Here is a 23,478-nt window from a genome sequence, read left to right as displayed (position 1 = left end):
GAACTCCCGATTTTCCAGCTTTCAACTCGCGGGTGCTGGGACTGCTGGCGTGCACCATGAAACCTGGCACTTGAAAACTTAGCTCCTTTGGTTCTGTCATTGCTGCAGGGGCAAGCTGACCAAGACAGTCTGTACTGCGGCAGCCTGAGTGGCTGTTTGCAGGGACTTGACAGGTAATGCTGGAACCTCGGCTTCTCTCCAGGGTTTCAGGACAATAGGTAGCACAGTTAATGCATACTTAGGGTTTTTATTTTATTTTTTTTTAAGCATAGATTTGCTCAGAGGGGTGGGTAAAAAGTGGGGCCCAGTAAAAGAAAACCAAGCAGCAGCAAGGGCATGGCCTTTTCTAAGTTGGTCACAGTTCATGGTCTTTACAGGATCTCTGTGTAAGATGTTGGCATGTTCTGAAGTTAAGCTTAAAGACTTGTTAAGGAATTTAAATAAGTTCACAGTGTTTCTTGAGGTGCACCGGGCAGTTAGCAGTTGAAAAGTTCAACACCGAATCACCAGGGTTGTAAGGGACTTTAGGGTGTTGTCACTGTAAACAAAACAAAGCAAGCTTTGTTTCAGATTTCCAGAAATCAGGGAAAAGAGTACGACCATGCAGTTACACGCGCAGAGTCCTTATGCAGACAGAGTTCATTGGTATTTTAACTTTCTTCTTTTAAACCTGGGGCAGGGTCTCATTTGTAGCCCTGGAAGGCCTGGAATTTCACTGTGTTGACTGGGCCGGTTTGGAACTCACAGCAATCTGCTTACAAAGTGCTGGCGGGACAGGTGTGACCCACAACTCCACGATATTTTTCTTTTTGTTCGACACACAGTTTCTCTGTATAGCCCTGGCTGTCCTGGAACCCTCTGTAGACCAGATCTGCCTCTGCCTCCTGAGTGCGGGGATTACAGGCGTGTGCCACTACCACCTGGCTGCTGGCGGGGGTATTTTAACTTTCTTGGATTAACTTCCTATAAAAAGTAAATTTCAAGGCAAGTGTTGTTCGTTGCACTGAATTCTTGACTTAGTGAGAGGGCTCCTTTTTCTTCTCATGTACCTATAATTCCCACCTCTTTCTATTCTGCCCAATTTGATACGAATTCTCAGAACCAGGAACATAAAACCGGGAGCTGTGACTTTGAAGGGATAATGAGAATTCCAGGCCAGCCTGGGCTTCCGAGCTGAGATTCTAGCTCAAATATCAAGAGCTAGCTGTCACCCCAGCATTTGGGAAGCAAAGGCAGGAGGATCAGGCGTTATCCTTAGCTACCTAACTCCTCCAAGGTGAGGCAGAGCAAGAATCCTTGCCTCTCCGCAACCCCGCCTGCTCCCTATACAAATCCACCTAAAACAAACTGAAGTTTAAACCTGGTAATCAGGTTGAGCCAAAGTCCAGAGAAGAACCTGGAATAGTTTTTAATATAAAACCAGTTTCCTTATGTGAAAAAGGAAAAAAAAAAAACACACCTTAGAGACTGGTACAGGATTAAAAGATAGCATTCAGTAAATTTTAAATCTCTCCCACCTACTCCGGTGGTGGCTGTGTACGCCTTTAATCCCAGCACTTGGAGGGCAGAGGCAGGCGGATTTCTGTGAGTTCGAGGCCAGTCTGATTTATAATAGGACAGGCACCAAAACCTACAGAGAAACCCCATCAAGAAAATCCAAAAAAAAAAAAAAACCCAACAAAACAAAAAACAACAACAAAAAAAACAAAAACAAAAAAACAAAACAAAAACACCCCACAAAAAAAACCCACCAAACTTTCCCTTTGTATGCAGGGGGGCATTTATTAATTACCCACGGTGACAATCTCCACGATGAATAAAAGTTGAGGTGTAAATTAGGGTGAGTTTACATTGCAGCAGTTGGTGAACTTTTAGGAACACTGCACTAAAACTACAAACCCCACAATGCATATAAAGGCTTAGTTTCTGCGATATGACGTTTCCGTGGCTCTGGGGAATGTAGAGGCAAATATTGATTTTTCTTCGTTATACGCCCGTTTATACTCTCGTTTCTTCCAAACACAACCTTCTCTAGGAATGCCAACTTCACCTTTTTTCAAAGTGATCTTCAGTTACCACGTTTAGGGAAGCCGAATACTCTAACATTTATTTTTGTTTTTAAACAACAATGGTTTGCGCTTTGCGGATTCCCAGGACAACTCTGCTGCAACAATCTACCCGCTGAACATTTGTTAGAAAACACGAATTACTAGCAGGACGCCATCCTGCAGCCGGTGCACGCCTGGGAAAGCCGGGCTCCCGCCAAGCCTCGCAGTCCCTAGCCCGGGTTCCGCGTGTTAACGTCCCGCACGCTCCGCGCGGCACGCGACCGCGCCGCCCAATCACTTGGGCACTAGCAGGGCCGGCTCCGCCCACGCGCCTCGGAGTGCCCGCGCCGAGCGAGCGGCCCGCGAGTCACCGCGGCGGCTTCTGGCCGAGCGAGCGAGCGAGCGACGCGGCCGTCCCGGGCTCCGCCGTCCGGCAGACGCAGGAGCGCCGCGCACCCAGCGAGATCACGCCCACCCGCCCGCTCGCTCGCCCTCGCTCGTGCCCGCCCCACCCCACCGTCCCGAGCTCAGGGAGGGCCGGCCCGCGGCTGGAGAGGGGCGCTCCTCCGGGAACGGCCGGGAATCCCCCCCCCTCCTTCCACCGAACGTTCCGGATTGTTCACCGTCCTCACGTCAGCAGCAGGGGGTAATCCCCGGCTCCAGCTGCTCCTGACGTCACCGCGCCGAGCCTCCGCCCCCTCCTCCCCCCCCACCCACCGCCGCGCGGACCAGCCTCCGGGTCTTCCTCAGAGCCCCGCCCCCTGGCTAGTCACGCCCCTCCCCTCCCCCAGGCGCCCGACGTAGAGGGCGGAGCTTCGCGGACCGGGGCGTGAGCGGTTTCTTGGGCCCGAAGGTTCTGTCGTGGAGGCCGTCCTCCTGCCGCCCCGCCCCGCGGGTTCGTTTGCACGGCTTCTTCCACACCCTTTCTTCCTCCTCTTTGCCCGCCTCGCCCCGCCTTCCTCCGCTCACTTCTCAACCTCGCCAGTTCCTTCCCCGCCTCGCCACCTTCCACGATCTCGCGAGACTTGGCCCAGAACATTGCGGATCGGGTCGGCGCCATTTTGGGACTGAGACTGGTTGTGGGGGAGGGAAAAGCGGCAAAAGGGGATTATTCAAAGTACCGAAAACCTCCTCCCGGGATCGAGCGCAGCAGCACCCCCAGGCCAGGGGCACCTCTGGTGGGGCAGAAGGTAACACCGTCCCCCGGTCCCCGGACGGGAGTCCCGGGGACGAGCGGGGCGGGGGGGGGGTATTGCCCGTGTCGGCGTTGGGGCTGGAGGGGGTCGGGAGCGGCGTTGGTGGCGCGAGGCGTGAGGTTGCGGGCGGCCCGGGGGGCAGCGTGGGGCGCGGGGCGGCCGCTCTCGGCGTTGACTCAGCCCGGCGGAGCGCAGGCGGAGGCGGCGGCAGTGGGGAAGAGGTGGGCGGCGGGCCTCGGGGGCTGTGGGGGGGTGCTCGGCGGAGGCCGGGAGCGGCGGCGCCGGCCGCGGCGTCGGGCTGCTTCAGGGCCCGGCACGCGCCTGCCCGGGCACCGGCCCGGGGGACCGGGGCAAGTGGCGGCCGAGCTGGGGCCTGGCCGTGCTCTGCTCGCCGGCGCTTCGCCCTCCCCGCCGCGCCCGGCGCCGTGGCAGTTGCCGTGGTTGTCGCTCGCCGAGGCGAGCGCTGCCTGCGCTCCGAAGTCGTGTGGGCTCCGGGTCGGACGGGACCTGGGTTTTTTTTTTTTTTTTTCCCGGGGAGAACACCGTCCCTAACGCGGTGTACGAGTGGGGCCCCGTGTCCTGCACACCTTGAGTTTTGGCCGAAACCTGTTTGCTTGATTCAAGGAAATAGGGGTTGGCACCTTGATCCCACGGCTGCGCCCCGAGGCTGGGAAGTCGCCCCTCAGGCGAATCTTAGGAACCTCCTTGCCACGTTCCCCTCCCACCTTCCCAGCCTGCTTTAGTGGGGAGATCCAGCTGCTCCGATCTCCGAGACGTTGCTTTTTGGAAGGAGCGTCCTTCTCTTTTCGCCTGTCGTCCTCGGAGTTAGGTTCACTAACGCTCCGTGGCAGCACCACCTGTCCATTTGTTTTCCTTTGGCACATGGGGTAGAATTAGGGAAGATCCATCGTGAGATGGTGTGTCCGTTTCATAGTTTTAATATTTGCTCAGAAAGTTTTAAAGTTTTGCACATAACAACCTCCGGTGTTCCTCCTGCACACAGTTCCAAGTTCATATCGGAACTTGCTCTGTGATTCCGTCACCCACTGTTTTCTGCCCCTCGACTTTGAAGTCCTTTTCATTCAGTAGACTTTTACTGAGGGTTAGGCTCTTTTCCCAGCTCTCTTTAGGAATGAGTTCTCGCCATGGGTTGATCCTCCTCACCGCCCCAAAGTGGTGGTTAGTTTTTATCTGAAAAATAAAAACTGTGATTTAAGTTTTTTTTATTACTTTTACAGGTGATTGAATTATGCAGATATGAAGATCACCATCTAGGTTTTGTTTAGGCCCCGGATATTTCAAGTGGCCATTTTGGAATTACAGTTCTGTTTTTGTTTCGGGTAATTTTGCCCCAGAAGTTTATTAGAATTGACAAGAATCATCTCTGAAGTGAATTGATATTGGTAAACAAATTCATCGTGCTACTAAAAAACCCAGTCATTTCTTCAGTATTTTGGTTCAAACGGATTATATAAGTCGTTAAAGTATTTCGTCTGGTGTTATTTTTGTCTCTTCCCCTCTCCTGTTGTCCTCAGCCAAAACTGTAAGATATGTTTGATTTGTGTACTGAGTAGTTTCAAATTACTGTTTAAATATTGCTGAAGTTTCGTGGCAGTTCTTTTTACCCTTATTGAAAGATTTAGTAATTTTTGACTTCAGCTGTTTTCATATTACAATGGGACAGCTTTTCTAAATGAAGCCATTGAAAGAATACAGAATTTTTTTTTTATCTTTTATTTCCTTGGGAATGTAAGATGTTCCACTTTGACACCAGCATGGTATTATTGAGATAGCTATTTGTCTCTGTAGATGCTGATGTTTAGAAGTCATATTCAGATGTGGAGTTTTCTTTTTGTTTCTGCTTTTTGCACATAAATTGGATTTTTCATCTGGAGTGGACAAGTACAGCAGTGATAAATACATGGAATCGTAAAGAAGACCTTGATCTTGAATCCGAGGAACCTGGCTAATTCTGGATATAGCCATATGAAAACTTCAGAACAAATATGGGTAGCTGACTTCAAATAACTCTATGTCAAATAGTCATAGGTTAAGTATCTTCAAAGAACTTGGATATTTCAGAGGATACAAAATAAAAAAACAAACTGGAAAACATAAAGCTTATAGAGAAAAAACCAGCACCCTCCTGTGCAGTCCTCTTGGGATTTGTAAGTACTCTCACGGTGAGCAAATTCACTTGTAATCATAATGTGAGTCATTGATCCTGTGTTATTCTGCAAGCCTTTTAGTGTCTTTTAAAAATTTTGCTTTTGGTTCAGTTTCTGGGTAGTTTGAAAGTAGTTATTAGCTATATAGTACATTGGAATGCAGAAGATTTTAAGGATTACAAATGTTTCAGACTTATTACAGTCTTAAGTTAAAAGTTTTTTTTTTTTCTTTTTCTTTTTCTTTTTTTTCTCTCGAGAGTGTTTCTCTGTGTAACAGTCCTGGCCTTCCTGGAACTCACTTTGTAGATCAGGCTGGCCTGGAACTCACTGAGATCCTTCTGCCTCCCAAATACTGGGATTAAAGGTGTGCACCACCACAACCTGGCTAGTGTTTGTATTTTTAAAGTTAAAAACAAACATATCTGGTCAGTATTCACTTTAGACTATGAATAGCAGAATAGTAGAAACCTAGAAAAAAAAAACCTACACATTTCACATATCTGGTTGGTTTTATGTTTTAAATGCCTTAAGTCTTGATGTGAGTTTAGACTGCATTACTATATATACAGTCTAGTGATCTAGTTTAGAGTAAGGTAGTCGTAAAACAAAATAATGCAAGTTTAGTTTCAAATCTGGTATCTTAGGAATAAGCTTGTTTAAGGTTTAGCTATTTCTAATATTTTAATCCATTACAGATATTAAATTTTATTGAAGCTGTTTTGTGTTTTACACTCTTCATTTTTCTAAGCATTACTGAGAGAAGCAGATGAACTGAACAAGTTGACTTAAAAACCTTTAAACTAGCATAGTAATTACATATTCCCCCTACCCTCAGGAATGTTGTGCTGGCTTAAGTTCATAGATAGTTTTATTTAAGTTGTGATATTCATTAATCTAGCAGAAATTCTTTTAATAAATGTAAGAATTTTTAGTGATAACTTGAATTTTTTAAGAGTTGAGTGGTTTTTATTTGCTATTACATTTAATTTTTCAGTGTGTTAGGGGATTCCAGAGGGTTCTTTTAAAATGTATTTACGTATTTATTTGTTTTATGTACATTAGCATTTTGCCATGGGTGTCAGATCCCCTGGAACTGGAGTTACAGATAGTTGTGAGCTGCCATGTGGGTGCTGGGAATTGAACTCCTTAAACTGCTGAGGCATCTTTCCAGCCCCTGTGGTGTGATCTTTTTAAAAATTCACTTAAGTGTATTTTCACACAATTGGTAAATAGATTAATATGGCTACGTTTAATTTATTTCATCTAATACCTGTTCTGAGGTAGAAGATTATAACTTTTCAATACTCAACCAAAGATTTGCTAACTTTAATTGTTCATTTTTTTCTAAGCCGTTTTCTCCCCTTGCTAACCTGTTGAGTTCTGTTAGTTCCTTTAAAGCAAAAGAAGCAGTAGTCTAGCTGGGTGTTGGTGACACACACCCTTAATCCCAGCACTTGGGGGCCAAGGAACTTGGATCTTGAGTTTGAGGCTAGCCTGGTCTACAGAACTAGTTCTAGGACAGCCAAGGTTACACAAAGAAACTCTGTCCCGAAAAAGGAAGAAGCAGTAGTCTAAATGAATGTTGGTATTTGGATATTCATGCTTAACATTTATATTCTGCTTTGAAGTTCGGATTAGGGTTCAATTCCCTGTGTTTTACAGACTGGATTATATGTGCTTTTTGTATGAGAAGGTCTTTAGTAGTTCTTAAACATTTAAAAATATTTGAAACAGTTAATTCATTGTGGGTGGCTGATCCTCTTGACTCGAGAGTGCTGAAAGTTACCTGTGTGTTGTCACACCAGGCCTTTTGTGCAGTATTTAATACATTGATGAGAACATTTGTTTATCACTAGGGATCCGAGTCTATATTCCCTGCATTCATTCCTATTAATTGACTTGAAATTTATTGTATAAAAGTATGTATCTTTAATGTGAAATAGAAATTGAACTTGGTTTGGCGTGGTGGTGTGAGCCTTTTTATCCCAACATTCAAGAGTCTGGTCTTCAGCATGAGTTTCAGACCAGACAAACTAAAAGTATTGGATGGTGGGGACAAACAAACAAACAAACTCTGGACAGAAATTGAATTGGTATCACCTTACCTTTATTCATAGAAAATGTCCATATTTGTTTTCTTGTGATCTTGAAATTTCTAATATTTCCAAGCCACAATATTAGGATAAATTAACTTCAGAAACCAGCTTTGTATACTTGACTCCTTGGTAGTCTGTTGTGAACTTTGTCTTTAGAGTTGGTCAACAATTGATGTGTTGGGACTGGGCTTGGTGGTGCGCTGCCTCAGTCCTAGCAGAGGCTGTGATCTCTTGAGTTCAAGGCCAGCCTGGTCTACAGAGTTGAGTTCCAGGACAACCATGATTACAGAGAAATCTAGTCTTGAAAAACAAAAAAACAAAAATGAAACTGCCAGGATTACAGAGAAATCTAGTCTTGAAATTTGTCAAAAACAAAAATGAAACAAAATAAACCCCTCAGAGCAAATAAAGAAACCAGATGTACATACTTGAAAAAAATTTCTGTAAAGTGTCATTGCCTCAACAGCCAGGTGTTAGAACCTCCTGGAATTGAAGTTACAGGCAGTTGTAAGCCGCTCTAAAATGGGTGCCAGAAACCAAATTGAGGTCCTCTGGAAGCGTAGCCAGTGCACTTCTCTGAGCCATTTCTCCAGCACCTGAATTTTTCTTTTCTCTAAGGTCTCTCATTGTAGTCCAGGGTCAAAGTCAAAAGTGACCTTAGGCTTCTGATTGCTTGCCTCTGCCTCTTCAGGATTGGAATTAAAGGCATGCCCCTCTACTCACAGGTTTGAACCTATGGCTTTGTGCAAGCTAAAGCAAACATTTTGCTAACTGAGGTACATCTCCACCCTTTCTGATTATTTTGACGGTTTTCCAATATTTTACTTTCTGAAATTGAACTGTATAGTATTACTAATTGCTAATTAGTAATTAGCGCGCTACTAGGACCTATTCTTCCCCACCCCATGTTCTCTTACTCATGTTCTAAATGAGGTGTTTAATAATTACAGTTACAGATTATGGTGTCATGTGTTTTGCTGCTTACTTATACATGATAATCCACTCCCCCCACCCCAGGGTTTCTCTATATAGCCTTGGCTGACCTGGAACACACTCTGTAGTCCAGGTTGGCCTCTGCCTCCTCAGTGCTGGGGAATGATATCCATTCTTAATACTATGAGGAAAGTAGTATTATAGTGGTGTAAATGAGAAAATTTAGGAAAGCTGAGGCTGGAACAGAGTTGCTTGCTTAGAAGTAGAATCTAAGTGATAATGTCTCTGCTCCTCATACTCTTAAAACCTCCCCCACCCCCCATGTATTGAGGATGGACCTCTTTCATGTTAGACAAGCTCATCCCTGAGGAGTATTCTCAGCCAAGCCTGTACTCTTAATCAGTATGCTTTAAACTCATCCAAGCTGGACAAACTGTACACCCAGCAGAGTCTATACTCTCCATTGCTGTGTTTTACTTACACTGTCTTCTTGTGGATACCACTTTTAATTCATTCTGTTTGAACATTTCTCGCACTTCTCTTTGGTTAACCCTCATTGTACTAATAGGTTAGGGAAGCTAAGAGAAGCTACTATTCAGTTTTGCTATTTGTTAATAGCTATTTGGATAATGACTTTCCTTGGTAGTCTCTTACAAATGTGGATCTAAATATTTGTTGTGCCTTACTTTCTCACTGATTTTGCCCTGAAATTACTATATAGTTTTTGGTTTTAAAGCTGTTGGTGAGTTGGATGCACGGCAAAAGGAAAACAACAAACAAAAAAAACCCAAAACATTGAAAGATGGGACATTTTAGTTTCAAAGTGAAATAAATGAGAGATATGTGAACCCACGTCAGATGATTTTGTGTTTTGACCATATTGTCTTGATTGTGTGTGTGTGTGTGTGTGTGTGTGTGTGTGTGTGAGAGTGAAACAGCATCTCACTATTTCCTGGAATTTGCTGTGCAGTTCAGACTGGTCTTAAACTTGAGATGATCCTCCTGCTTCTGGCTCCTCAGTTAAACGAATTATGGGTCTGTGCCATCATATTAGGCCTTGTCTGTCTCACTTATATTGAAAATCTTAAAGACTGTGCGTGTGTACATGTGTTGTGGAAGTCAGGACAGCTTTCAGAAATTGGGTTTTCTCAACCATCCAGCTAAGGCTTTGCAGCAAGTGACTATATCTGGGAAGCTATTTCATTGACCCCAATGAGACTTTGAGATAATAGTTTATTTAGATGCAGGTATGATGTAAGAAAAGGGTAATTTTGAGAATATCAAATACGTAGAAAAAGGAATTGTGATAGTGTGTATTTACCCTAATCTTTTTTTTTGGTAGAAATGATAATTGCCAAGTTGATATGTAAATTATATATAATACTTAAAGAGTTTACTTAATTAAGTTTATATGTAAAACCAGTGTTTATAGTGTCTTGAGCTATTCTTTCTTTTTTTCTTTTTTTTTTATTTATTAAAAGATTTCTGCCTCCTCCCCGCCACTGCCTCCTATTTCCCTCCCCCTCCCCTGATCAAGTCCTCCTCCCTCGTCAGCCCGAAGAGCAATCAGGGTTCCTTGAGCTATTCTTTCTATCTCTTGTTTTTGCTAATGGCGTTACCCTAATCCCGTGATGCCAACCTGAAATTGTATCTTTGACTTCTTAGGGCTACTTAGCTTTGCTTCCCCATTTCAAATTTTCATTTGCTAGCTTACTAATCTTAGGTTGTTTTTCCACTTAAGAAAGCAGCTCATTGGGCTGGAGAGATGGCTCAGTGGTTAAGGGCACTGACTGCTCTTCCAGAGGTCCCGAGTTCAATTCCCAGCAACCACATGGTGGCTCACAACCATCTGTAATGAGATCTGGCGCCCTCCTCTGGCGTGTGGGCATACATGGAGGCAGAATGTTGTATACATAATAAATAATTTAAAAAAAAAGAAAAAAAAGAAAGCAGCTCATTTATTTCTTTGCTTTTCACTGTACTCTTTTTTTTTTTTTTTTTTTTTTTTTGAGACAGGGTTTCTCTGTAGCTTTTGGTGCCTGTCCGGAACTAGTTCTTGTAGACCAGGCTGGCCTCGAACTCCCAGAGATCCGCCTGCCTCTGCCTCCCAAGTGCTGGGATTAAAGGTGTGTGCCATCACCGCCCGGCTTCATTTTACTCTTTTAAAAGTCTCAGAAACCTCCCTAAAATATATCAGGAGTAGCTTAGCTGATGTTCTAGTTCGCTTTAGGTCTTTCATGAAATCTCTGTCGATGCCAGCAAGAGCCACAATCCAGAATCCACAATCCAGAGCCGGTAATCTGAGATGAAGGAAATGTGTAATACCTTTTACCAAGGTTCAGCCACTTTCTTCCTCTTTAAATGCATGTCTAAAAAGGTTTATGAAGTTAAGACAAAATAAAAGGAAATCCCACCCATGCTTTTAATCAAAAGATTTATAGACCTTTTTGTAAAGTACATATGGGTGGAAGGCTTTTCACATAAATAATCAAAATCTTTGTTCCACAAGAGTAGAGTGGGGTGTTAAATAGTTTTGGGGAGAGTATATTCTGAATTTATATGCACTCAGTAGACTTAATAACTTTCCAGGTGCTGTATGACTTGTGGGGATAAGGTGCTTTTTTTTTTTTTTTAGGGGCCATATATTAAGGGATGAATCTAAAGATTCACATTCTAGACAAGTAATTTATTGCTGAGCTATACCTCCAGTCTTTTTTATTGCTTATGCTTCCCCCACATACTGGCCTTTCAATTAGCATAGTAAATGAATTAAAAGGAAAGGTTTTATTTATTTTTTTATATGTATGAGTTTTGCTTGTATATTTTTGTGTGTACCGTGTTTGTGCCTGATGAGAAGAGGGTATTGGGTCCCCTGAAACTAGAGTTAAAGACACCTGTGAACAGTCATGTGGGTACTGGGAACTTTTGAGAGCACAGGTCTTCTAGAAGAGTATCCAGTGCTCTTAATCACATAATCTCTGTCCCCCCTTAAATTTTATTACATATATATAAATATATATTAAATATATATATTTGTGGTTTGGTGGTTTGTTGCTAGAGTCCAGAGGTACCAGATCCCATGGAGCTGGAGTTAGAGGCTGCAGCTGTGAGGTGCCTCATGCAAATGGTTGATAACCTGTCCTTTGCAGCAGCAAGGACGCTTAACCACCAGCTGTCTCTCTAGCCCTTAGTTGTCCTATTTGTAAACATTAGTTTTGATATACTTTCTCTAGTGACTAATAGAATATTTTCTTACGCTAACTGGGTCATTTGTATATCTTCAGAGAAATATTTAAATACTTAATGAAGATAACCACTGTTATCCCCCCCCTCCCCTTCTTGCTTTGTAGCCTAGTCTGAATTTGAATTTATAATCATCCAGCCACAGCCTCCATAGTGCTGAGATTACAGGTATATTTCACCACACCTGATATATTTGCCCAGTAAAGCCTTGTTGTAGATAGTCATATATTTTAGATAGTAACCTTAACCATAATGAGCGAATCATTTGAGACAGGATCTTAGCACATATCTCAGGCTGTCTTGAAACTAACCAAAGCTTGATTTCTTGTCTCAGGTGGGTGAATGCTGAGATTACAGCGTGTTCTAGCACCATTTTCAGCTAATGAATCCTAATAACTAGTCAGTACTGAATTGGTGTTCATAATGTCCTAGGCTATTCTAAACCTTTTAAATTTTAGTTCTATAGACACCTGTGTGGGAAGGTTCGCTTACTCTCACTTTACAGTTAGAAAATGTAGGCACAGGGATTTCAGACATATTTCTTCTGAACATACGTATTTCTGAATCAAGATTTACAGTTAATTTTTCAAGTGCTAATGAGAAAAGCAAAATACTATTCTGTTTTTAGAATATTTTTGTCTTGGGCAGCAACTAAATTTTATTTTCCCAAGTGAATATGATAATAGTTTGCAGGTTGATAATAATCATTCAGGAATGTATGTATGAGTTCTGGGAATCAAACCCAAGTTCTCTGTAAGGTAATAAATACTAAGTGCTCTTAACCTCTGAGTCATCTCAGCTATCCAACCATAGCTAATTCTTAGGGTCCTTGTGAATGTTAACCAAAATGAGGTATCTAAAATCAGTCATACATCGAAATTCAGTCCAAGATTAAGTAATTTACCTAAGGTGTTAGGTGACAAAAGCAGAATTTGAATTTTTTTTTAAACTTTTGAGGTGGTGCTGGGGATTGATTTTTATTACCAAGTATAAATTATGATCACCAAGTATAAATTATGATCTAGTAGAAACAGTGTCCTAGTAGTGACTCTTAGCCCTTAGGTTTTCAGTTCACTAGAACTTCTGATGTGGTGGAAACCTGTTTGGAGAATGGGGGAGGGGCTTTCCCTCCTCTCCTCTTTTTTTCTCTTTGCATTTCTCTTTCTTTTTCCCTCTCCTTTTTGCCCCCTCCCCTCCCTTCTGTCCCTCTCCCCCACCGACCCCCTTCCTGTCTTTCCCCCTCCTTTCCTCTGAGACAAGTTTCCATTTTATAGCCCAGGCTAGCCCAGAACTTATGTATCAGCTTCCCAAGTTCTAGGTGTACAAGCAAGTGTTACATGCCTGGCTGTACATCATGTATTTTGGGAACTGGAGATAGAGCCTAGGGCAAGACAGAAAGGAGCACCTAGGGAATGTATACCACTTACCTATACCTTAGCTCTTAAGTCCTTTTAAAAATCATCTGTTAGATGTTTGCTGTGATTAAAACCCTCAAACCATGTCAAATAAGGAAAGTTTTTTTTAGGATTCAGTCCATCATGGTGCAAGAGCAGAGCAGAATGACTCAAATTGCAGGAAGTTATTTGCATGGTCTAACTAAGTTCACTGGCTCTTCTGTTGTTCTCCTTTACTTCCATGCTGGCACCACCTGTATTCAGGATAGAGCCTTCTGTTAAAATCTCTGGAAGTGCACACTAGACATACACAGTCTTATATTAATCTCCTAGGCTCTTTTTAATCCACCTTAGTTGATAGAATTAACTATCTTATTTTGTTGAAGCAAAATACCCTCTTTCATATTAGAACAAAACATTATATACATGTAATGAAGGTAAATGAAAGGAATTTATAATAAAGTAACACATTTAAACATTTAATGTCATAGTATGACTAGTCTAGAATATAAAGCACCCTTTACTCATTTCTTTGTGTGTCTACGCATATATGTGTTGCCATGCATCCCTGACTGGCCTGTAACTCACTACGTAGGACAGGCTGATCTTGAACTTGGAGGTGATCCTTTTTTGCTTCTTGGTTCTGCTTTGCCAGTGCTGAGATTGAAGGCATGTGTCTCTAGTCAGTTTATCTTGTCTTTTAAAAACTAATGTTTTTGATTAGTTTGCACGTTTTTCCTTTTAACAAATATTTTAAAAGTTTTTTATTGTTGTTATTTTATGTGTATGAGTTTTTTGCCTGCACGTCTATGTATGTGTGAGCATGGGCATGTTGATGTTGGTGGAGGCCAGAAGACGAGTATCAGATCCCTTGGAGCTAACTGGAGTTGCACACAGACAGTTGTGATCTGCCATGAAGTCCTGAAATTTGAACCTGGGTCCTCTAGAACAGCTGGGTGCTTTTAACTTCTGAGACATCTTTAGCCCTCCCATTTTTTTTTCCACTCTCTAGTGTCTCATTGGCCAGAACCTTGACATCTTTATATTTTATCTGTGTAGTACTGGGATTATAGATAAGTGGTCTGGGCCACCTTACCAGTTTCTAATTGTTGAAGCAATTTTTTTTTAAACAATTAGTTTCTTACATATTGTACATCATATTGAAGACATGGCCTTGTGCATGCTAAGCAAGTAAGTATTTACCATTGAATTACATCCTTCCAGAGTAAATTTATACATTTTTTTTTTTTTTTTTTTTTTTGTTTTTCAAGACAGGGTTTCTCTGTGGTTTTGGAGCCTGTCCTGGAACTAGCTCTGTAGACCAGGCTGGTCTCTGAACTCACAGAGATCCGCCTGCCTCTGCCTCCCGGAGTGCTGGGATTAAAGGTGTGCGCCACCATCGCCCGGCTCATAGTGACATTTTTTAAAAGAAATGATTAAAAGTGGATATCAGTTTCCCTGTACCACTAATTCAAGATAAAAATCAACATCAGGCTTTGGTTAATGGTTCTTGTAGAGGATAAAAACTAAAATTGATTTTTATCTGTCTATTTTGTTTTTCAAGATAGGGTTTCTCTGTGTACCCTTGACTGTCTTGGAATTTGCTCTGTATTGAATTCTTAGAGATCCTCCTGCCTCTGCCTCCGGGTGCTGGGTTTAAAAGCATGTGCCCCACTGCCCGGCTAAAATCTAAAACTAATTTAAGGGCAAAATATTACCAAGAAAACTTTATATCTAACTCTTTTTTAAGTAAAATATTTTATTAATGAGTACTCTATCTGCATGTGTGACTTTATGCCAGAAGAGAGCATCAGATCCCACTATAGTGTGAGCCATTATGTGAGTGCTGGGAATTGTACCCAGACTTCTGGAAGAGCAGTTAGTGCTCTTAACTGCTAAGTCATCTCTTCAGCCCCTCAGTTTAATGCTTTTACACTAAAAAACAAACAAACAAACAAAAAAAAATTAAAAAATTGGGGCTGGAGAATTGGCTCACTGGTTAAGGGTGCTTGCTGTGCAATTGAGAAGACTTCAATTCTTGTTCCAGCACACACATAAGAAGCTGGACATCAGACAAGCTCACACCTACACAAACACATGTACTTTGTGTGTATACACTTCCATAATCTCATACTCACATAAGTTTTAAATAAAAATAAAAAGAATGTAAATGATTCCACTAAAAAATTGATCTTTTATGCCAGGTGTGTTATTTACCTGTAATCTCAGCACTTGAGGCAAGGTAGGAGGATGAGGAGTTGGATATTCTCTTAGGCTAAAGAGCGAGTTTGAGGACAATGTAGATGACACGAGACCCTGTTTATGTACTTAGGTTTCTTCATGGACCCACTTTGAAGGTAGTTTTGTTGATGTATATACAATAATATACTCTTTTTTGATAATTTTTTGAGAGAGGTGTCATGTTACCAAACCTGACTTCTTAATTCACCATGTAGTCATGGAGCATCCTGATCTGTCTTCAGCTCAGCAGTGCTGAGATTACAGACATGCCTCACCATGTCTAGCTATACTTATTTATTTATTTAAAAAATGGAATCTTTGAATATTTGAAATTGTAGGGTATAAAGTGTCTTACATTTTTTGTTATTGCTAAGAATGTCTATTCTAAGTATGTTGCAAAATGGCAAAAATAATTTTTAAGTCCATTTCAGAAATAGTTGAAAAAATTTCTTACACTTGTAAGTCAAAGTTTACTTAACAGCTTAATTTCGTCAGCACCTTGGCATGGTGGTGCAATATTGTAGTACTGCACTTGGGAGGAGGAGGCAGGAGGAACATTCAGTTGTATAGTGAATTGTAGTCTATAGTGTGTTGTATGTGAAACCTTAAAAATAAAACCCAGCCAAAAAGCATTAAGTAAACCTCCCAATTTAAAACAAAATCCAAAAAACTAAAATCAGCAGCTCAAACTTTACTTTCTCTCTCTATATATTTAAATTGATCTGTTTACTCACTCACCCACCAGTCCATTTATCCATTTATTATGTGAGTGGGTGTGAGTGCCATAGCATGCCTGTGTAGGTCAGGACAGTTTACCTGAATTGCTCTACCTTCTGTCATGTGTCCCGGGTAATGAAGTCTGGTTTGACACCTTTTAACTTTACTGAGCTATCTCTGACCCTCAAAGAGCAGTTCTGGAAAACCCAGCAGTCTAACACAATACAATCTGTTGATGTGGTACATACTGAGGAATGGTGAGAGGAAAACACTAAGTCTTGTATTCTGTGGTCAAACCATTATTTATTTATTTATTTATTTATAATTTATTAAAGATTTCTGTCTCTTCCCCACCGCTGCCTCCCCTTTCCCTCCCCCTCCCCCAATCAAGTCCCTCTCCCTCGTCAGCCCAAAGAGCAATCAGGGTTCTCTGCCCTGTGGGAAGTCCAAGGACCACCCTCCTCCATCCAGGTCTAGTAAGGTGAGCATCCAAACTGCCTAGGCTCCCACAAAGCCAATACGTGCAGTAGGATCAAAAACCCATTGCCATTGTTCTTGAGTTCTCAGTAGTCCTCATTGTCCACTATGTTCAGTGAGACCAGTTTTAACCCAGGCTTTTTCAGACCCAGGCCAGCTGGCCTTGGTGAGTTCCCGATAGAACATCCCCTTTGTCTCAGTGTGTGGGTGCCCCCCTCGTGGTCCTGAGGTCCTGGGATGTACTCACTCATATTTGGTTTCTAGCCATAAATAAAGGACATTGAGCCTATAATTCGGGTTCTTAGAGAAGCTAAATAAGAAGGAGAACCCAAAGAAAAACATAGGCATCAGCCTGAATATTAACCTTCATCAGGCGATGAAAGGAGACAGAGACCCACATTGGAGCACCGGACTGAAATCTCAAGGTCCAAATCAGGAGCAGAAGGAGAGAGAGCACGAGTAAACCATTATTTTTAAAAGCTGAAGCCTTGTATATATAGTAAATGCACTGCTTTTGATAACAGTAAAGTTTTGAATCTGAGGTGTTTGAGGCAGCATTTATTGTTCATTTGTGTGTAGCTTGTGTGATGAGCTATTGTGAACGTGCTATTGTGAATGTGCTTGATGCAGTATGGATCAGTATTGTCTGAACATCAGTTTATTAAATTTTTGATTATGAATTATTTTTGGTTGTTAAGCATTGAGAATCCTTTTAATCTTTTTTTACTGATGCCAGACTTTTACACCACTCCCTCATTCAGTTAGGTGATACCATTTGGGGTTGTTGAGGTCCACCAAGAATTTGGGATGCTGTGTGTGGAGGCTCAGGCCTGAAATTCAGGCATTTTGGAAGCAGAGTTGAAGGTCAGCCTACTCTACATAGCAAGTTCAGGCCAACCAGGACTACAATAACTAAACCTTGTCTTAACAATAACCCCTCAGAAAAAACCCCAAACAGAAACTAAGCCAACCCAGAATGGGAAATTGAGGACTATGGGATCAGCCAAAAGGGATAGGGTGAATTGGAGAATGTAAGTAAATATAAAATGAAGGGACTGAAATGAGCACTATGTGTAATGTTTTACATATTTCATATATACATGGAACATTTACAATTGTTAAGACAATGTATTATACTTTGGATAATACTTAGGTATGATTACTTGGGTAAACTATGGTATGAAATCATAGCTTTAAATGGTATATTTATAAAAAAAAGTTAGCTTTTTTGAGACAGCATCTGGTTGGCCTGCAAACATGATGTGTTGTTGTTCAGATTGCCCTTGAACTTGTGGCAGTCTGTCTCTGAGTTTTGGGCTTATAGGTTTGGATCATCATCCCTGGTCCTGTCTAGGTAATCTTAAATGTTCAGTCCAGATTTTCATATTATGTAAACATTTTTCTTGAATTCTCTACATGTTAATACTCTTACTCCATATTTACAAGGGAACTTCGAGTCAGTGGTTGTCCTGTCCCCCACCCGCTTTAGTACTTGAGGTTTAACCTGGGGTCAGTGGTCTCAAACATGCTAGGCAAGCAAGCTACCACTGAGCTTCAGCCTTAGCCTTTTGAGTGAAGTGATTGAATTTAGTCTTATGCATGCAAGGCAAGTGGTCTGCCCCTATCTGTTATTTTCCCCCACTCCCCCCCCCCCCGTTTCATTTTTATTTTAGTAAATAGCTTCCTGATCTACCTTATCAAAATGAAACACTTGGAAATCATCTTTGGTTTCCATTCCCCCATGGACACATTCTATTTGTTCCACCTCTTATCTCATATGTCCTTTTCTATCCTATTGCTTCTACACTTGTCCAGGATACATCTTGTTTTCATTTGAATGACTGCGTTAGCCCCCTTTCTTTACCATTTGTACTGTATAGCTTATTCACAGAACAAAATGAGCCTTTAAAAGTACTAATAATTGGGACTGTAGAGATGGCTTAGGGGTGAGAAGCGTAAACTTTTGTAGAGGGCTTAAGTTTGGTTGCAGCTATCTTGGGAACCTCTATCTTCTGGCTAGTTCAGTTTTAACTTAGCTGTGACAGACTTTCTCTGACTGTTCTTTGTTTGAACAACTCTTTTTATACTTTTTCATTTCTTTTAGTCCATAATACCCTTCCTAGTTCTTCAAAGCCTGAAATGACCTCTTAATTTCCTATCCCCATCTTTATATCTTCTCATTTTTATTGTTTCTACAGTATTATTATTGAAAGAATTATTCACATTATAGGTATTCTTTTTTGAGGTTTAAATTTGGTATATGTAGTTAGTATTTTTTTTTATTATAATTTGGTGATTAGTTAAATTTGTTTTTACAAGATTATAGCCAAATCCATTTGTTATCACATCATTTAAAAGCTGTTTTATTTGCTTAGATTTACATCATTTGTTGCATGAACTTCTAAATCTGTTTACCTGATAAACACTTAATTACTATCATGCTTTTAAGATTTTTTTCTCTAATTTTAAATTGAACCACAAGGATCAAATTCAGGTATTTTGCCATTTGTTTCAAATTTAAAACGCCAGAATCCACTATTTCTAAGTCTTTGAAATAGATGATAAGCACAATTTCTGACTCAGAATTTTTGAGACTCAGGGGGGCTGACTTTTTTTTTTGTGTGTGCATGATATGTGTGTATAGAGGTAAGAGGACAAGAATGCTCTCTCCCACGTTTTTGTGGCTTCTGGAAAATGAACTTGAGTTTGAACAGCAAGCATTTTTTTAACCTGTTTTGTCGTCTGGCTGACCCAGCTATGACTATTTACACCAAATAATGTCTATTATGTATTGTATTATTTAAGAGGAGGGAATGGAAGAAGGTAATGCAGATTTGTGGCATCAGGCTCACATGTGCCCCCCCCCCCCCCCAACATGGTGTTTCTGTGGCCTGGCTGTTCTGGAACTATAGACCAGGCTGGCCTTGAACTCTTGAGATTTCCTTGCTCTGCTTCCCGACTGCTGGGATTAAAGGCCTGTGCCACCACGCTTGACAGTGACTGAAATTATAATAATTTGCTAGTTTGAAGTTTCTTAGTGTGATCTTTGGTTCTGTGTAAGAAAGAGTATTATAGAACCCTTCCAGGGCTTTACTTACTAGGCAGCTCTGGAAAACTGCTAAGGTGAGGCTTTAACCATATTAGGAGGCGAGTGCTGAAAGATTTTGGAACCTAAATTAGTTTGAAACTACTTGAATGGTAAGATGCTTCAAAGACTTTTCCTGTGTAAACTAGATGTCTCATCCTCTTCAAAGTGTGTGGGGACTGCAAATGTTTTGATCTTAGTTCTATGAAGGTAGAACCTTCCAAATACCAATTTGCTAAAAAGACAGACAGTAGTCTATTTGAAGCCTAAGAGGCCTGAGTTGACAGGGAACAAATTTTGACTATATTACTGACTTTCCCCATAAAGATTATTAAGACCTGTATTATGGTTTGATATATATCTAGACCTCTGAGTCGGAAGATTTTGTGATTCTAGAAAGTTGAATGTACTGTTGTGGGACCTGTTACTTTGTTGTAAATAGTTAGAAAAATTACTTTTAAAACATTTACTTAGGGCTGGTGAGATGGTTCAGTGCAGAAATAGTTCAAATTTGGCAGCTTGAGTTTGATCCCTAGAACATGTATAGAGTGTGAAGGAGAGAACCAAAGTCCTAATTTCCATACATTTGCTGTTGCAAACTTGTCTCCTGCCCCTCTCATCATATGTGTGCTTTTCAGACAGGGAGGAATAGTTTAAACCCTGTTCTAAAAGTGAAATTCTACATGATAAGGTAATTTCAAGTTTTCCAAGAACGTTGTTTTTGGTTATACTATTGCCATAAAGACCTTTAATTTTGTTCATGTTACATAGAACTAAATCATCTGTAGGATTTACATAGCCTAGTAGTGTTATGTGTAAAAAAAACACAAATTAAGGATAAACAAAGTACCTAAGAGGCTCTACAGTTACATTTGGGTAAACACTTAAGTTTTTTTTTAAACCAGTATTAAAACTATGGCTATGTTGTAGTGTAATTCAGAAATTTTGTACATCTGTGAACTGAAAGAGAACTCAAGGAGAAGTTACTTGAGAGTAGGCAATAGATTGTTTGCATATTTTAGTAAATTCTTTGGGAAAGTTTGAGAGAGATTGGTGTTCTTTTTCTTTTTTAAAGGTGTGTGTTGGGGGGAGAAATTGAGAGTGTGTGTGCTTGAGATAGGCTCTTGCCAGCTTTAAGCTTGTGATCCTCCTCCCTGGTCAGTGCTAAGATTATACATGTGCATCACTCTCTTACCTTTAGCAGTGTATAAAGACACGGAGTCCTATTTTCCAGATTCTGTCATTTATTGACTGGTTTTGGGATAGACTATTTATTATTATTGGCTTTTTGAAAACTTGCTCTATGGACTATGCTGACCTCGAACTCAGATCTGCCTGCCTCTGCCTCCTGAGTTTTGGGATTAAATGTGTGTCCACCACCACCCAACTACTTGTTATAATTTTAATTCTGCCCCTTTTGTCCTTCCTTTTATCTGATCCTGTACAATGTTGACAATTTGGTTTATTTTCTTTTTGTTTTTGATACAGGTACAGGATCTTACATAGTTATCTAAGGTTGGCCTGTAGTAATTCTCAATATAGCAGTGATTGACCTTGAATTTGTAATTCTTTGCTTCTACTTCCCAAGTGCTTAGATTACAGATGGGGTGACACCATTCCTGACTGCTTTTTGACTTTTTCTTTCTTGCTCTGTATCCCAAGTGGGCCATGAACTTGTAACAGTACTCTTGCCTTAGCATCCTGAGTACTGAAATTACAGAACATGTGGCCACTGTACCCGACTGGCACTTTTTTAAAATAGTAAATACTTCTGAGAAAAAAAAATTATAGTTAAAAGTTTATTGAAAGGGGCTGGCTCAAGGGTTAAGAGTTCAATTCCCAGTAACCACATGGTGGCTCACAACCATCTATAAAGAGATATATAATGGTATTCTCTTCTGGTATTTATGTATATATAAAATAAATAGATCTTTTTAAAAAAAGTTTTTTGTAAGGATCTGTGGCTACAGCCTAGTTTTACAATTATTTATTAGCTTTTTGTTGAAGTCAGGGCTGACTGCTCTCTTGTGCCTTATCTTCTACTGCTTAGCACAAACTGTTTATGTTGGTCATTCAGTAAATTAGTTGATTTGAATTAAATTTTGTTGCAATTAGTCCACACTGTTTGCAGTACAATTCTAGTTTAAAATTTACATTTACCAACCCTTAAAACACAAAAATTCCCGGTATACCGATTTGTGGAAGATTTAGTCTGCTTCATTTTTGTGAGAAAACTCGATAAGTATAAATTTGTGTACTTAATTTTTTTTGAGATTATAATATGATTAAGTCATTGTTCTCTTCTTTCCTCTCTCTAAACCCTCCCATGCACACACACACACACACACACACACACACACACACCCTTCTCCCTTCAAGTTCCTAGCCTCCTTTTCTTTGTTATGAAAGCACACATGTATGCACGTGTGTTTATGTATGTATATACTTGGAAGGTCAGAAGCTCACGATGCTTCAACTTTAAATTTGTGTGCATTAAATAGGACCAGGGGACGGAGCTCAGTTGGTAGTTTGTTTGCCTAGTGTACATTTGATCCTGAGATGATCTCCAGCACCAAATAATCTGGCCTTGGTGGTCAGTACCTGAATGTAATTGCAGTACTTGGGATGAAGAGGGAATTCCTCAAGGTCATCTCACTTAGTTTGAGGCCAGCCTGTGGTAAATGAGACCTTGCCTCAGCACCAAAGCAGGAGTAATGCTATTTTTTGGTACTGAATTAATTAAAAAAAAATCATTTATTTATGTGTATGTGTGTGCATTTTTGAATGTTCCTGGAAGCCAGAAGAGGGTTTGGATATCTTCCAGCTGTGAATGCAGACAGTTGTCAGCTGCCCAGTGTAGGTGCTAGGTCCTCTGTAAGAGTACTAAGTGCTCTTAACCATCAAGATATCTCTTTAGCTTCATATCAGTTCTTTATAAGATTTTGGCTGTGTGTGTGTGTGTGTGTGTGAGAGAGAGAGAGAGAGAGAGAGAGCGCGCGTGCATCTCATGGCATGTATGCATAGTATAAGTACTATGCTAAGGTTAAATGTTAGCTCATCTTGAGCTGTATTCCCAGCTTAAGAGGTAAACTGAGAAGGATAGGTCTGTCTATCTCTCCTTCTCTCCTCCTCCCATTTTTCCTTTTTTAAAGATTCTTCTTCCTCCCTTCCTTCACTTCTTTCCTCCTTCCCTCTCTTCCTTCATTTTTTTATTTTGAAGATGTATAGCCATGGCTGGCCTGCAACTCAGATCCACCTGCCTCTGCCTCCTGAGTGCTGGGATTTAAGGCTTGAATCACCCTACTCTTAAAAATCTCTTAATTATAACCACCCATAGCTTTAAAACTCTTAATAGGATCCCAGTTACTTGCCTTGTTTTTTTTTTTTTTTNTTTTTTTTTTTTTTTTTTTTTTTTTTTTTTTTTTTTTTTTTTTTTTTTTTTTTGAGATCAGTTCAATACTTATCCTTATCTTTATCCATTCTACTTACTTCCAAAACCAATCTTAGTAAACTCTTAACAGCTGTTGAGGTCAAAAGGAGGCAGAGGCAGGTGGGTGGATCTGAGTTCCAGGCTAGCCTGGTCTACAGAGTGAGTTCCAGGACGGACTCCAAAGCTACACAGAGAAGCCCTGTCTCTAAAAACAAACAAACAAACAAACAAAAAAACAAGCAAACAAAGGAATATAGCTGACAAAATCCCAACCATGGAAAAACAATATCATATGAAAAACAGTAGCATATGAAACACTAAAAACGTCCAAGGCAACCCTATCCCTCTTACCAAATTACTAATCATACAGTAATGACATCTAGCAAGAGTGAGTTAGATGAAATTCCAGGCAGATAATTAAAAAGAATGATTTTTTTTTTAAATTATGTT

The 23,478-nt window shown here is 40.8% G+C and overlaps 1 protein-coding gene across 3 annotated transcripts in view; it reads left to right on the top strand.

Moving 5' to 3' along the window:
• The first annotated feature begins 3,085 nt into the window (after window positions 1–3,085).
• Gpbp1 (GC-rich promoter binding protein 1) overlaps window positions 3,086–23,478 on the top strand; it is a 65,962-nt gene continuing 45,569 nt past the window's right edge. For 2 of the 3 annotated variants that reach the window (XM_050152771.1, XM_050152769.1), the window contains exons 1-2: window positions 3,086–3,238; window positions 4,483–5,412. The gene's annotated coding sequence lies outside the window, so the exon portion shown is untranslated. Of the gene's footprint in view, window positions 3,239–4,482; window positions 5,428–23,478 lie in introns of all 3 variants that reach the window. The other variant, XM_050152770.1, reaches the window with a different exon arrangement.

This window comes from Alexandromys fortis, unplaced genomic scaffold (genome assembly GCF_014885135.2).
Source record: "Alexandromys fortis isolate MF-2015 unplaced genomic scaffold, M_Fortis_MF-2015_v1.1 scaffold_73, whole genome shotgun sequence".
NCBI classification, from domain to species: Eukaryota; Metazoa; Chordata; class Mammalia; order Rodentia; family Cricetidae; genus Alexandromys; species Alexandromys fortis.
Note: the sequence above shows the minus strand (reverse complement) of the source record. Positions and strands in the feature narration are given on the sequence as shown.